General features: G+C 38.9%; 1 protein-coding gene across 3 annotated transcripts in view; it reads left to right on the plus strand.

The window, feature by feature from the left end:
• MARCHF8 (membrane associated ring-CH-type finger 8) overlaps positions 1 to 15,982 on the plus strand; it is a 140,062-nt gene that overhangs the window by 28,271 nt on the left and 95,809 nt on the right. Inside the window, exon 1 of one of the 3 annotated variants that reach the window (XM_037803673.1) lies at positions 12,381 to 12,828. The exons of the other annotated variants lie outside the window; for them this stretch is intronic. The gene's annotated coding sequence lies outside the window, so the exon portion shown is untranslated. Of the gene's footprint in view, positions 1 to 12,380; positions 12,829 to 15,982 lie in introns of those variants that run through there. 3 annotated transcript variants of the gene reach the window in all.

Here is a 15,982-nt window from a genome sequence, read left to right on the forward strand (position 1 = left end):
TGTTGTCTGACGCTTGCCCTGGGAGTCTAGGGTTGAGAGAGCTCCAGGGATTTTCTCTCCTTAGTGCTTTTATTGGAATGAAGTAAATAAGGGAAAGAAACTCCTTCTTGATGGGCTTCTTTTGTGAGGTGACTTTGCTGGCTAGCTAGAGTCAGATAATCTCCTTAAATTCATGAAATGAGGCAGGAGAGTTTGTCAGTACGAAGCAGCAAATGTTTAGTGAATGCAGCTGGGGATGGTGTCGTGGTCGCTGGGGGGACAGGGGCAGGTCAGTACTGAATGACCTTGAAGTGTAAGGAGAGGTAGCTGTCTTGAGTGGGGGCAGGGGGCGAGGGATGGGCAAGTAGAGATCCTGGAGATAAACCGGAGCCTGGGACAAGTGTTCCTACTTCTTATTTTCATTTTCAAACAGTCACTCTGTATACTCTGTATTGTGGACTTTGCGAATTGTTTTCTTTTGTTTTGTTTTGTTTTGCTGCGATCATGCTGAATACCCATGTCTTGTAAACATTATTGTCTCGACATTTATTGTATAATATTTCCCATTTTAAAAATAACTTTTAATGATTGTGTATCCCATTTTAGGGCTTTATCACAATATATTTAACCATTTCCCTATTGTTTAACATGCAAATTATTTTAAAGAATTTTGCTATTATAAATGTCCCTTAATGAACATCTTTGTGTATACATTTTAATCCACAGTTCAGATTCTTTCCGTACAGTGTAGTCATGAACTAGAATCGCTGGGTTAGACGGCCTGGGTATTTTTCAGGCTTTTGATTCATATTGCTGAAGTGTCTTCCTGAAAAGCTCTAGTTAACTGGCAGGGGCTTGAGACCATTTTAGGGCATCTTTGCTAATGTCAGGTGTTTTTAAAAAAGAAAATTACTCATTTAATATGTGAAAAAATCTCATTGTTGTCCTACTTTGTTTAAATTATTAGTGAATTTGATTTGTTTTTTTGTTTTTTTGTTTTCCTGTTGTTGTTCTTTGCTGTTCTTTTTGTTTCTTCTTCCTTTAAGGCATCCTTAATTTCTTTTGTGAATTGACTATACATTTCCTTTTCCCATTAATCTATTTGGGTGTTATTGGTTTTGTTTTTGTTTTGTTTTATACTACTTTATATATTTAGGGTAGTAACGTTTTGTCTGTCTTATCTGTCACAAATATTTTCCAGCTGTTTGTCAACTGTGTCTTTTGCTGTATTTGTACCTTTTTATTTTGATATAATTCCAGACTTATAGAAAAAAAAAATACAAGAATAGAACCAGCAATTCCTACATGTCCTTTTACTAAGATTCACCAGTTGTTTACATTTTAGCCCATTACTTTATTATTCTTTCTCTAGTCATATAAATCACCTTTTTCTGGGATTCATTTAAGACCAAGGTGTATATTTCCTAAGAACACATCAATGTGTATTTTCTAAGCACAAGGATATTCTCTTACCTTACCACAGTAAAATGATCAAAATCAGGAGATGTAATCTTGACAGAGTGTTGGTATCTAATTCACACTCCATGTTGCAGTTTCAACAACTGTCCCAATAGTGTCCTTTGTTGCTCCTTTATTTTCTTAGTCCCTTGTCCAGTCCAGAATCACACTGAATTTTGTTGGCATGTCTCTTTAGTCTCCTTTAATCTGAAGGAGTTTCTCATCCGTTCTTTGTCATTCTTGACATTGACGTTTTTGAAGCCTACAGACCAGTTGCTATCTAGAATGTTTAGAGTGATATACACTGGACGTATATCATTGTGACATCCAGCCAAGTGAGGAGAGGACTTTGTGTTGTTGAGTTGTAGGAGTTTTTATATTCAGTATAAATCACCTTCTTGATAATGCCCTTTGATACACAAAAGTTTTTAATTTTGATGAAGCCCAGTTTTCCTTTTTTCTTTTGTTACTCATGTGTCATATCTGAGAATCCATTGTCTAATACAAGGTCCTGTGTTTTCTTCAAAGAGTTCTGTGGGTTTAGCTTTTATATTTAGGTCATTGATCAAGTTTAATTTTTGTAAATAGTGTGAGATAGGGGTCCAACTTCATTCTTTTGCATGTAGGAATCCAGTTTTCCCAGCAACATTTGTTGAAGAGATTATTCTTTCTACATTGAATGAGGTTTTTATCTGGACTCTAAATGCCGTTCAATTGGTCTATGTATTTATCCTTATACCATAACCACACTGTTTTGATTACTGTAGCTTTGTGGTAAGTTTTAAAGTCAGCAATTGTGAGACTTTCACTTTATTCTTCTTTTTCAAGATTGGTTTGGCTATTTGAAACCCCTTGCCATTTCATATGAATTTGAGGATTGGCTTTTTCATTTCTGCAAAAAAGATTACTGGAATTGACTCCCTTCTTTTTAACATGTTCTTTAGTTATATGTTGAATGAGCTAGTTTTGAATTAGCTAGTAAGCAATTTTGAATGAGCTAATAAGCAAATACCCTGCCATCATAGAGAACTGAAATATAAGAATTCTCTCCATGTACAGATGACATGGTTTTATCATAAAGAACTAAGAGTGGTATTAATATAGCTTCAAAAACAGAAAAAAAAAAGAACCGTTTACTTTTTCTTATCCTTTTTTCTCTTTGCCTCATTTCCCTTGCATATTTAAATATATTTTATCATTGTATGTACCTTGCATGAGGCTTTTTTTGATTTTATGTACTAGAAACTCAAGTGTCTTTCTAGAACAAGAACGTTTGTTTTAAGGCCACAAGTAGATCAGAGCTGAAAGGCTGCCGGGATTTCTGACATAGTTTTAGGGACCAGGTATGCGTACTGACTTCCCTCATCCCGTCTCATCTCTGCTGTCCTCTTCAGATCTGTTCCATTCTCCCTGTGAGGCCCGGACGTGCCTTCACACGCTGCAGTATCTTTCCTCTGTTTCCTGTCTTCTGTTCCTGATTCTCACCTCCTTTTGACCTTGACCTTGCTTGTGGCTCTTTGCGGGTCTTACTTCACTTCATGTATCCTTTCAGCTTCAACCCCTTTGTCAAGGGCCTGTTTCCCAGGGCGGGTCTGACCCAGCAAGTCTGGATCCCACATACTGGCTCCCCTAGCTAGGTACTCCCCCGCCGGTGGGTTGGGTCCCCTGCCTTTTCCTGGTCTAGGCCACTGCATTGGGGAAAGGAAGACTCCTGTGATCAAAACTCTACTGCCTAACGCTCCTTGCTTGGCTGGACGCCATGGACTAGGGCAGGTTATTCTCAGCGGCTTGGAATTCTTTTTGGAACCATGGAGGATATAAAAATAAAAGCCCTCTAACCTAGAAAAAGAATGATCTTGTTGCAGAAATAAGTTTGGCGAATTAAAAATTCCTGTGCTGTTTATCCTTGTGAAAATGTTTGATGAATCTAGTGCACATTTGGAGTTGTGTGCTTCTGGGGTTCAGGCCAAGAAGGAAATGCAGGTTCCCAGTCATATTTATGGAGATTTTAATTGCACAGACATGATGTTCATCTTTATTGAAATTCATTATCCATAAGAGCATTGCCAGTTGAATGAAAACAGATTCCTATGTGTATGAATTTCTGTAATATAAGAAATAGATTTAGGGACCATTTTATTTCTCTAAAGTTCACTATATTGTGTTTTATAACAAAGTCAAATGAGAGATCATAGCGTGTTTGTGGATGGTGGACATATTATTTAAAAGCATGATTTAACTATCATTTGTATAATGCTGCACAGATGGCAGAGCACTTTTTACATTTGTACATCATTCATGCCTCTTAAGAGACATCTTATATCAGTAAAATTTCCATTTCACAAAGAAGGAAGCCTATCAGGAGGGTAGCCAGTTAATCAATTATGGTTTATGCACACCATTACAATATTATGCAGCTATTAAAAGGGATGAGTTAAGACACAAAGGGACAGATATTATATGTTTCCACTTATAAGAAATAAGTAGAATATGGAAAGTCATAAAGACAGAAAATAGAATACAGGATAGCAGGGGCAGAAGGTAAGGGGAAATAAGGAGTTAATGCATAATGGTTGCAGGGTTGTGAGGGTAGCACAACATTGTGAGTATGATTAATGCCACTGAATGGTGTACTTGGGAGTGGTTGAGATGGGAAAGTATACGTTGTGTACATGTTTCTACAGTTTTTTAAAGAAGGAGCAGCTAAAGAGATAATAACAATTAAATGCAGTACATGTTCTTGGACAGGATCTAATAATGGAGGAGAAAAGACCCAAAAAGACATACTGGGACATATGAAAAAATTGGAATTGGATATAGAAATTTATCAATGATCAGTGTTAAATTTCTTGAATTTCATAACTGTACTTAAGGTGGTTATGTAAGTGAATAGCCTCGTTCTTTGGGATTACACATGGAAGTATTTCGTATTTAAGGAACATGATGTATACAGTCTACCCTGAAATGTTCAGAGAGACAGGCAGACAAACAGAACAGACCGATAGATAGATTCATAGATAGATGGATAGGTAGAGAAAATGATATGGCAAATGTGGCAAAATGTTAAAGTTGATAGATTTGGGTATGGGGGCAGCTTATTATTTTAGAATTTTTTTGTATGGATTTTGTATTATTTTTATAACTGTCTTGTAAGTTTGAAATTATTTCAAAATAAAAAGTTAAAAAAAAAGAATTAGGCCTATAAATATTGACCTATGAAGGAATCATGTTTTTTTTTTTTAAATTAAGGCAGCATGTAGCAAAGTGATTTATATTACATAATACAAGTTTCAGTTAATACGTGAAAAAAACTCTGCATTATCTATATAAATGCTGTTATGATCCTCAGGGAGGACACAGAACTATGCTTTCCTAACTGTTAACACTGGTCACCACGGAAGGCCAAGATTGGAAGGGAAAGATTTTTCTTTACATATTTCTCTATTATTTGACTTGTTTTAATGAGTTTGTGTTAATTTTTTTATTTTAAAAGAACTCTAAGTTAAAAACATGGAGGCAAAGTGTCCGAAGTGCTCTGTTCCGTAGGAAACCGAGAGAGGCCCCATGCCCGAGCCACTGTCCCCATTGCTGACTTGGGCCCAGCCCTCCCAGCCCACCTGGCCCAGTGACCCTGAGCAGGCCAGCTTGCTTCTCTGCGTCTCCTAGGCAAAGTGGAGTTACCCCCATAGGGTGGTGTGCACCGGCCTGCTGCCCGGGAAGCTCCCTGCAGGTCTGTGTTCTGGTGCCAGCTCGCTGCAGGCCTGCGGCTCAGGGCAGCTGCCCGACACCCAGGCCTAGGGGTGCACTGTGGAAACCAGCTTCTCACTCCAGGTGACAGAGCGGCCAGAGTCATTCAGCCCTTCCCTAAAGTTTATACTCTTCCCGGTGACTGAAATTGCCAGCAAATTATTACTTTGAACCCTCACCTTTTCATTTTTAGGGGCCCTTCACTGGGAACATCTACTTGATTTAAAAAGGCAGGAATTGGCAAAGCAAAAGTCATTTCTCAGCAGGGCCTTATTATACATTTTGCATTAAATTTTACTGATTTTACTGCAGATTGTCTTCCCTTCAGGCCTTGAAACATTGTACTTTATGTAGAGTTCATCTCTTCAAAATGGAAAAGTTATATTTATGGGACTCCATAATTGTAAAAATTCACTTAGTATAGAAAAAGTGAAGGTTCTCTGGTGATTCCTGCACCAGTTTCTCCCTGTGTGCCCTCAGGCCACACTGCTGAGCATTCCACACATGCCTCCCTGCCCGTGTTTGTGCACACACGCACACTCGCACACAGAGCCTGCTGGTCGAGAGGCCGAGCTGAGAACCGGTTTCACCGTGCTGCCCTCAGTACCGTGCCAGCAGCTGCTGCTTCCTGCGCTGCCCACACCTTGAACTTTTATTGTTCTACAGAGATTTTCAAGAAGTGCCTTGACCTCTGCTCACAGCTTCCTAGATCTGAACTGGGTGGGGGCCCCCAGGGTGGGATGAGAGAGAGAGTGGCTGGCGAGCACCATGCTGTCCTCCAGCTGTCCCCCCTGCTCATCAGCCCCTCTTCTGTCCTCTTGCCCAGAAGCTCTCCCAGAATTAGACCTGGACTCTGGCTTTAGGGTGAGCTGCATGGCCCCCCGGGAGGTGGTCAGTCTTTTTCGGGAACAGTCCCTTGGCTGCCTGACCCGCAGTGTCCTCAGTCATGTACAGAGTCCCTGCCTCGTTCGTCCTGGAAGGCTCCCAGGGGACGAATGGTGTGTGGGAGTCGCTCTGAGAGACAGTGGTTGACTAAGGGCTTGTCTTTCTGAGATGAAGCCCCGAAGTTATCAGAGGGGGCGTAATAGGCAGAAAAGTGTCAGTGATCATTTTTCTTCCATATTTATTACTCATATTATTCCAGGTTATCCTCACCAAAGCAATAATAACCTAAGTACATTATTGTTATTACTGGCATTTTCTATAGGCCTGAACAGGCACACATAAATAAGTCTGTTCAGGGAGGCTTGCACCGGGCCTCCCTAACTACCTCTCGGGTCAGGGACCCATGAGGCCAGGGAGGGTCTGGGCAGCCTTGACCGCTCCTCCGCCCGCCTTTCCTCCTCTGTAAGGACCAGGCAGTGGCATCCTCAGGACAAGAGCACTTGGAGGAACTAGGGGAACTGTACTTCGTTGAGGGTGTTTTCCATCCTTAGCAGCAATTAGACCCAACTTCCCTTTCTTGGAGGTGAAATGCTGAGAGAACCCAACAATCTCCTTTCTCTGTTGTTAGCGCTGAGTGTTTTCAGGGTTCTTGTCTTTGTCCTGTCAGCGAGGGGACACTGAGGCTATTCTTTAACTTTCCTCGCAGTCTTCTGGAAAACCCACACTGTGGTCCAGGCCCTTTTCCTAGTAATCATGCTGCTTCACCCCGGCTCATGGGTTTGATGGTACGCACGGCAGTGGTTCCACTCCGAGGACCCCCTAACTCAGAGGCTTCTCTGGTGACATGCACTGCCCCGGAGCCGAGTCTTGACCAGCTCCCTCCCTCCTGCTCATCAGCCCCTCTTCCAGGCTCCAGCCTCTGAGGCTGCATGTTGAAAATACCTTGAATAATCTGCTGAAGTAAAGATGAAAGAATTTAAGGATGTGGGCTGTCATTTTAAAACACAGTATTTCCTTTCTGTGGCTTGTGATATCAATTTGAAAGTGAACTCAAAGTGATAAAGTTAAATGTCTGTTATAAATTGAACTCAACTATTTGAGGCACATCTTACTGCCTTGAAAGATCCACTCTTGAAATATCCAAATTATTGTCTTAAATTTTTAGTAAGTTTACCATCACTTTAGTAAAAAGTCCCTCCACAAGGACAAAAATGAAGCAAATTTTTTATTAAATATTACACATGTGAGTTCAATGTTGTCTGTGTCAATGTATAATATGATAACTCCCCTTTATTACAACAAAGCCAGCAACACAATCAGGTTTTATCTTTGTCTTTTAATATCAGTGCACAATGAAACCAAAAAGTCCCACATATTTTAGGCTTACTTTGGAAGTCGCCAAGTGCTCCCATATTTAGTAAAGTGTAAGTTGCACATTTTAGTCACATTTTAAAGTCTCTGCGATTGGGATGTGTCTTTCATTTGACAGCACTTTAGAATCCCATGTTAGGCAGGGGCAGCCATGGTCTTGTCGTGTGAAAGCTTTTTGCCACACCTGAGGTTCAGTGAAACACACCGTGACCTCAGGAAGTCACTGGGCTTCCCCAAGCTGCAGTGTTCTCTTGTGTGACATGGAGATAAGCCAGGCCCTGCCCTCCTGCCTGCTGTAGGGGCTTAATGAAATGCTGCAGGTGAAACAGGTAGGATTTGCAAATGTTTTCACCTGTTGGTTTCCCATCCCCCAGTATTATTATTTATAAGTGATAGTTCTATAATTTTCTGTTTTTCTTGATTTATCTATTTAAACTGTTAATGCTTTGCATTTAATTTTCCACCTATCTTTAGCATTGCCTATTTATTCTTCTTTCCTGAGTATTAATTTCACTTCTTATTACCTCTCGTCATGCTTTGAATTCTAGGGGATTTTAAAACTAAGAAACTCAATCTTTTATTTGTTTCTGAGTAAATGTTATCTAGCCTGTGGGATATGTTTGCATGTTTTATGATTTCTTTTCTTCACTTTTGGAAATTGCATGTATATTATCTGGTAGTTACTCCTTTATTCTGTTTTCTTGTTGTGTTTTAAAAATTTCATGCATTTTGATTTTTTTTTAATAAATTTGATTTTCTTGACGCTAACAGTGTTAACAGACCAAGCCTAAATAACAGAGCTCTGTTCAGACTTTTTCTTAGTGGAAGGCATGTGGAGACCTTGTGGTGTAATTCCCCCATCTTCCCTGAAATTCCCAGAACTTTAAAGTTTAATTTTGGAGCAGGATAACCTTTAGATTTTAAGGCACGTGACTTGCTTTGCGATGGTCTCAATAGGGTTGAGACAGTGACCCAGATGTGATTTTCGAGTGGGGAGCCGGGTCCCCCTTCTTTCTTCTTTGGCTGAGTGGAAGGTTGTAAGGCTTTGAGGTGACACTGTGTCCTTGTTTGACTACGGAGGTCTTTCTTCAGGAACTCGCTACCTATCTTTAGATTTTTGATTCAGAGGTTAAAATTTCTCATTGTAAAGTATGTAAAGTTTCCCTCTGACACAAAAGAGCTTCTTTCATTATTCCTAACAACTTGTAATTGTGGCCTTTTAGAACTAGACTTAAAAATACTTGGATCATATTTCACTCTATTTGAATTCTATTACCGTTTTAAACTAAGTATGATGTGCTCAATCTGCTGCAGTTATTTAAGGATCAGTGCTTTCTTCCCAGTTGATATGGATGTATCAGGATGAAAAATATTGAACTTTAGTTAATGTTTTCAAGCCTCGTGTTTTCTACCATTGATCAGCATTTACGATAGCGAACATTTCTGGTTATAATTTAAGTCGCAAGTGAAATCCTAGCCAATGCTGGCTGCTGTCTCCGGGAGATTAATTCAGCCAGCACTTGTTTCAATCACTCTTACATGATAGGCACTGGGCTAGAGAAAGGAGATATAAACGTGGGCAAAACAAGATATGGTCTCTGCCTTTGGGAACTTGCAGTCCAGGAGCGGAAAAGCTATTAGAGAATCCGAATCAATGTAAAATGCCACCTGCGATTATCATTAAGGTAGTAGAGGTTCCCCACTGGTTCTGTGAAGACCCTTAAAAGTGGAGGAAGGGATAAGTGAGTTGAGTAAGTTAATTAAGAGTTAGTTAGTTCTTGAGGGGAAGGAAGAACTTATCAGGTAAGAGCAAAAGTGAAGGCCCTTGGGGGATGGAGCCGAGAAGCCTGAGGGGCCTGAAGGAAGGCCAGTTGGGGCTGGACTACAGAGGGAGAAGGGGGTGCCAGGTGAGGTTAGATAGATAACGGGCCAAACCACACAGGAACCTGTAGGCTGTGTTAAATGAGCATCTGGAGGTGTAATTTAGACACTCCTTGTAAGTGCAAAAGTCAGTGATTTGGGTAAATTTGTAGAGTTGTGCAATATTATGATAATCCCATTTGAGACATTTCCATGCTTTGCAAAGTTCCCTCGTGCCCATTTGCTGTTAATCCCCACTTCCGCTCCCAACCCCATGCAACCACTGGTCTGCTTTCTATCTCTGTGGATTTGCCTTTTCAAGACACTCCATAAAAATGTAATCATACAATATGTAGTCTTTGATCTGGCTTCTTTCTTTTACTTAACATAATGTTTTCAAGGCTTATCCATGTGATGGCATCTGTCGATATTTTGTTCCTTTTAATTGCAGAATAGTATTCTATGGTATGGATAAGCCACATTTCATTTATCTGGTTGGTGAACATTTGAAATATTTCCAATTTTGGCAATTATGAATAGCGCTGCTCTGAACGTTCACATACATGACTGTGTGGGTATATGTTTTCGTTTGTCTTGGGTAGAATCTTAAGGTAGAATTGGTGGGTTGTACGGAAGCTTACATTGAATTTTTTAAGAAACTGCGAAACTGTTTCCCAAAGGGTCTGTTTTCACTTTACATTCCCACTAGCAATACATGAGGGTTCCAATTTCCCATCCAGTTGGTCTAGACTTTCTTTTTTGTTATAGCCATTTTAGAAGGGGTGTAGTGTTAGTATCTATTTGGTTTTAGTTTGTGGCATTTTTTCATTAGTTTATTAGTCATCCATAGATTTTCCTTGGCAAAATGTCTATTAAAGTATGTTTGCCCACTTTTAAACTGAGTTGCTTGTTTTATTGAGTTGTAAGTGTTCTTTATATATTCAGGATACAAGTTCTTTATCAGATATATGATTGCCAAATATTTTCTTCCTGTCCGTGGCTTGTCATTTCACTTCCTCAATGGTGTCATTTGAAGTGTAAAAGTTTTAAATTTTGACGAAGTCAAATATCAATATTTTCTTTTGAGTAATATGCTCATAGGTGGTATTAAGGCCAAAAGTTATGGGGGAGATCTCTAGGAAAAGGGAGGATAGAATGAAAGGCTGGGAGGGTAAAATAGAGCTTCAAGGAGCTTTAACGTTTATATCTTGTAAGAGGAGGCAAATCTGCAAAGGAGAGGGAGAAGCAGGAGGAAAACTAAGAGAATGTGTCCCTTAAGGCAAAAGAATGGTGTTTCAAGACTATGGGGAGAATAAACATGTTGAATTAAATAACATAGGGCTGGAAAACGTCCCTTAGGCTTTGCAGCATGGCATCATTGCTGACCTCAGTGTAGTGCAGTCAGGCTGGGGTTAGTGGGAATGTGTGTAGAAGGTGAAGAAATATTGACGGTGAGTGTAGACAGCTCAGTTTAGGAAAAAAGAGGATAGATGGGGCAGTAGTTGAAGGGGTCCGGTGAGATCTTCTCTCCTTTCTTTTTTACTTTGCAGTGAGACAAGAGAACTTCTTTACCAAGCACCTAAATAGTGACCAACTGGGTATAATGCCACTTTTGGAAAATCCATGGAATAGGTATTGATCTGTTTATTCAAGATCACATGAGTCTCCTGCCTGTTTTTCTCTTTATACTTTCTATTTTTTCAAAAGATTTTTTAAATTATAAAAATAACGGTAGTACATTCACATAGTTTTTTGAAAAATGAAATGCAGGTCCCTAGTCTTACCCATATATCCTTAGGTCAGAAATATTTTAGAATTTAGACACATTCAGTTTTTACAAAGGTAATCTGGTATATATACCTTAAATTATTGAATGCCCACTGTCAGGTCTGGGGTAGCACCCCACAATCAAACACATTAATATTTCTGTATTGGAGTAGACAAATATTTACACTAAGTTACATAAATAAAAACTGTAAATGCTCTCATATATAAATTCAGGTCAGGTTTTGGCACCAAAGTTCAAGTTTCACTGTTAAATAATTAAAGAAAGCTTTTTATAGTTTTCTGAATTTTAGAACTGTGGATAGGAGATTGTGGTACCAAAGGTCCTGTAATGAAACACGGCAGTCCTTTGCTCCACTCCTGCATGCCTTGTCCTGCTCTCCAGAGGCAAGTGCATGTAACTGTTATGGTTGGTTGCTTCTTTTGATAGTCACCGCCATGTTTTCAAATGATAAACTTTATTCTATTATTTCTTGACTTTCAGGTATTTGACACCTGTTGCTTCCTGTTACACCCCACCTCTCTTCTCCCCATCCTCATGACTTGGTTATTTCACACCATTGCTTATATCATTATAATATTTACACCATTATCACTATTGAAATATCATTCACTTTAAAGCCAAATGATTACATTTTCTTTCTTCTGTAGTTTTTTTTTTTTTTTTTTTTTTTTTCTTGAGTTGATTGCTTTTTATGTTTTCACTTGCAGTATTTTCTTTTAAGGTAAAAGTTGGGTTTGATTAGATTTACTCCCAGCATTTTTTTAAAAATTAGAGCAGTTGTAGAGTTACAGAAAAATCCTCACTTGCGTGATTTTTAATATATTCACTCTTAGTTCTTTCTGGATGTCCATGATATTGTCTGTCACTCCATCTGTTTTTTTGCTTTAAAATGTTTGTTCAATTGTATTTCTCAGTTACTTTTAAAATTTTTATTTCATTCATTGCAATATCCATTCTAAATATTAATTCACAAACATTAATATTCTAACATTCAAAAATTCTCATATAAATACTTTCAGAATTCTAGGATGATAGTAATATTAACATTATCTTATGCAAGAAAGCTCAAATAGTCAATGGCTCAGATGTTGCTCTAAGACATGATTTTTCCCCCACACAACCAGCTATTTGTTGAAAAAGGCAACAAAAGATCAGTGTTCTCAAAGCTGAGAAGTTAAAGATTCCTAAATCCATGTAAGACTCAGAACTACAAATTTTCTATATGGTGGTTTTAAGTTATCATTACAATAGAATGTTTCAATTTTTAATTTATATAAATATTAAAATAATATTGGTTGGTGTTGAGAAATTCAGTGCCATCCAGTTCCCAGTCTATTTGTGTCTTCTCTGGAGGACTGGGACCGTCTCTTCATTACTGACATTCTGATATTTTATGACAGAATGCTGTCTTAGTTTATTAGGGCTGCCATAAAAAAGTACCACCAGCTTGAGGATTTAAGACACCAGAAATCTGTTGTCTTGCATTTCTGGAGGCCAGCGGTCTGACGTGAAGGTGTGGGCAGGGCCACGTGCCCTCTGAAGTCTGGAGGGAGGAGTCGGTTCTGTCCTCTTTTCTGGGTTTTGGCTGTGGCAGCAATCAGTGGTGTTCCCTGGTGGGTGGCACACTCAGTTCCTGCCTCGATTAGCACACCCGTCTTCTCACTGTGTGTCCGTCTTGTCTCCTTTCCCCTGCTTGTGAAGATACCGGTCTACTGGATTAAGGACCCGCCGTACTGCAGGTGACCTCATTTTAACTTGTCTAATTCCATTCATAATGACTGTGTTTCCAAGTAAGTTTACAGCTGAGGTACTGGACGTCAACATATCCATACCAAATTCCTTGATGTCAGCCTTTGACATTTGTTGTGCATGTATAGGTTGGCCCTTTGAGTCTGGTAAGTGGTATTCTTTGATTCAGAAAAATATTCTTACATAACTCCTCTCTGTTTTATTTCTCTTGAAGGAATTTTTATTAGTCACATGCTGGGCCCCCTAGTTTCTTATCATTTCTTTACTACGACTTTGTCTTTTGGATTTACTTACTGAGAGATTCAGCCTTTAGATTGATTCTGTCATATGAAACAGTTAACACACCTATAAGGTATTTAGTGTCTCTTGTGTTTATGTTCTAACTCTTCTGTTGAACTTTTAATGGAACTAAATTTTTGTTTTCATTTTTTTCTTGTGTTCTGAATGTTCCCCTTTGCCATAAACTATTCTGGTTTCAAGAACACAACATCTCTTATCTCTGTGAAGATATTTTTAAACTTTCTTTTGCTTTTGCATTGTTTCCATTTCTTCCAAGCTTTTTTCAATTGATTTGTCTCAGTCTTTTATGTAGAGATTTTCCTTAAAGAATAAAACCTTAATATGATGGCTGGAAGCTCTGGAAATACACTGCAGGGTGAGCGTATGGAGATGTGGCTGTTTCACTGAGGCCTTCCTCTCAGGATATGTATCTTTTAACTAGAGCAGTCGGTTTCCCAGAAAGGAAATCTTAAGTCAGCGATTCTCAAAGTGTGGTCCACATACCCCGTGGAATTCTGGATAATGAAGTGGGAAATACACAAAAAGCACTTCTGTTGCACATTGAAATGCCATGAATTTTTTGTGAAAAAGCATTTGTGCAATAAACGTGCTGACTGAACTAGCCCCTTTTTTCTTGGAACACGATTTTTACTTGAAAGAATGACTGGCAAACTATGGTTAGTCAGATGTTGGTATTTTCAGACATTCTACCCAAATAAAAAGTGAGCTCAATACTTCCAGAAAAACCGACAATATTTGTTGTCATTGACAAAATTCAAACTTTGAAGCAAATTAGAAATTTGGAAAACATATCCATGAGTGTTACAGCTTTGCTAAACTTAAATACTTCTGAAAAGATTGGTGGTGATGTAAATGAATGTGTGTTAAAATTTAGAAGATCTTCATAACTCAGTGAACCAATATTTTCCAAACTGACCAATGCATGATGTTACAAAATCATGCATGAGTGTAAAAACAAAGTGCAACATAAAACAGTGGATTTTTTTTAAAAAGTGTACAGTGCAGTGGTTTTTAATATGTTCACAAGGTTGTAAAACCATCACCACTATCTAATTACAAAACACTTTTATCATCCCAAAAAGAAACTCCATACCTGTTTGCAATTACTTGCTATTCCGTCTCCTCACCCCACCCCCCGCATCTTGACTTTTGAGACTGCTTTTCATCTAGGCCTGTGTGAAGCTGCACCCTTGGAACTTCACTGTGTGCTTCTCCTAACTGGTAAACGACTGTTTTCTGCATCCTGTGCCTTTTCTCTTATTTTGCTAGAGTGTATCATCCAGGAATTTCCTTTAAAAATGTACATGGGAAAATATGTTTTCCGAGTTTCCTCATGGCCCAGCATATCCTTATTCTCCCTTTCTCTTTTGTTAGGGTACAGAATTCTGTGTTGAAATTATCTTGAAGGCATTATGCCTCTGCCATCTGGGTCCAGTGGTGCTGTTGAAAGTCTGACTCCATTTACATGTGTATGCCTTTGTAATGTCACTCCCAGCCCATCCTCCCTGCTTGAGAAATTTTTCTTTTTAAGATTTCTCTTTGTTCTTGGTGTCCTAGAATTTTATGATAATGTATATGCCTTGTGTGGCCTTTTTTTAAAAAATGCATTGTGCTACATGCTTAATGGCTTAGTTGGGCCATTTCGGTCTGGGGAATTTCTTGTTATCACTTCTCTGATGATTTCCTCCCCTCTGGTTTCTTTTTCTTTTGGAGTTTCTTTTGGGTCAGCTGTTGGAATTCCTAGATGGTCTTAGGATATTCTTATATCCACAAATCCTTCTGTTCCTTCTCTTATTTTATATTTTCTGGGCAATTTCCACAACTTAATTTTTTATCCCTTCTACTGAATTGCTAATTTTGCTGGTCATTTTTAATTTTCAGAAGCTCTTCTTGTTATCTTCCTTTTTTCATATCATCATATTTTGGCTGTATGGATACTATATCATCTTTACCTCTAAGAGAGTATTAATTAACTTATTTTAAAAATTATCTTTGTTTCCTCCAGTGTTCTTTTTTTTTTATGTGTTTGTTTTGGTCCCTTTAATTTGGAGTTTTCTTCATACTCCTGATCAGTAAATAAGATAAGGCTGAGAACAGTTCTTTGAAATGGGGAGCAGAAGTTCGATCTTAGTGAATTGAGTTGAGGGCAAGAAAGTGGAGACCACCACTGTGCAGACATCTCAGAAAGTTTGGCTCTAGAGTGAAAGAGGATAAAAGCATTGAAAAATTTCTATTTTTGGATTTTAAAGGTGGGAGCCCCCTTAAAGCATTTTAAAATTCTGTATTGCTGTTGGATTTTATCATTTGTTTATACCATCCAGTGATGTAAACTAGTGATTCTGTTCATTTCACTTGGGAAAGTGGCTCTATTCCTGCACTGATGTGGAGGAGCTTTTCAGATGCAAATATGGGAGAGGGCCTGGCTGGTGAGAGAGAGGCCCTTGCATCTCCAGGGAAGATGGGGTCCAAGAGCCAAGTGCCTTTCCAGAGAGAGGGTACCTCTTCCTTTGAACCGCATAATATAATTTTCATAATTCATTCAAGGGTTGGGGACACGGGTAAATTTTTACGATTGGGCAGGGAATTGAGGAGCCTTTGTGGTGAACACTGTAAGCAGCAGAAGTGCCTAGTGTCACACTCCGGCTCCTGGGCATGTGGGCCTCCTTCACGGGAAATCTGTGTTTACAGAGGACAGTCTATTCTCCTGGGGAAAAAAGGCATTCGCTATTTTGTAACAAGGGGTTTCTTTTATAAGCATTTTAAAAGAAAAGAAACATTGACTAATAGCCCATGTGTATTATTCTTTCCTGTGCTCTGTAACAGATGATGGCTCCTGCCACAGAT

The sequence above is a fragment of the Choloepus didactylus genome, chromosome 15, assembly GCF_015220235.1.
Source record: "Choloepus didactylus isolate mChoDid1 chromosome 15, mChoDid1.pri, whole genome shotgun sequence".
Classification (NCBI taxonomy): Eukaryota; Metazoa; Chordata; class Mammalia; order Pilosa; family Megalonychidae; genus Choloepus; species Choloepus didactylus.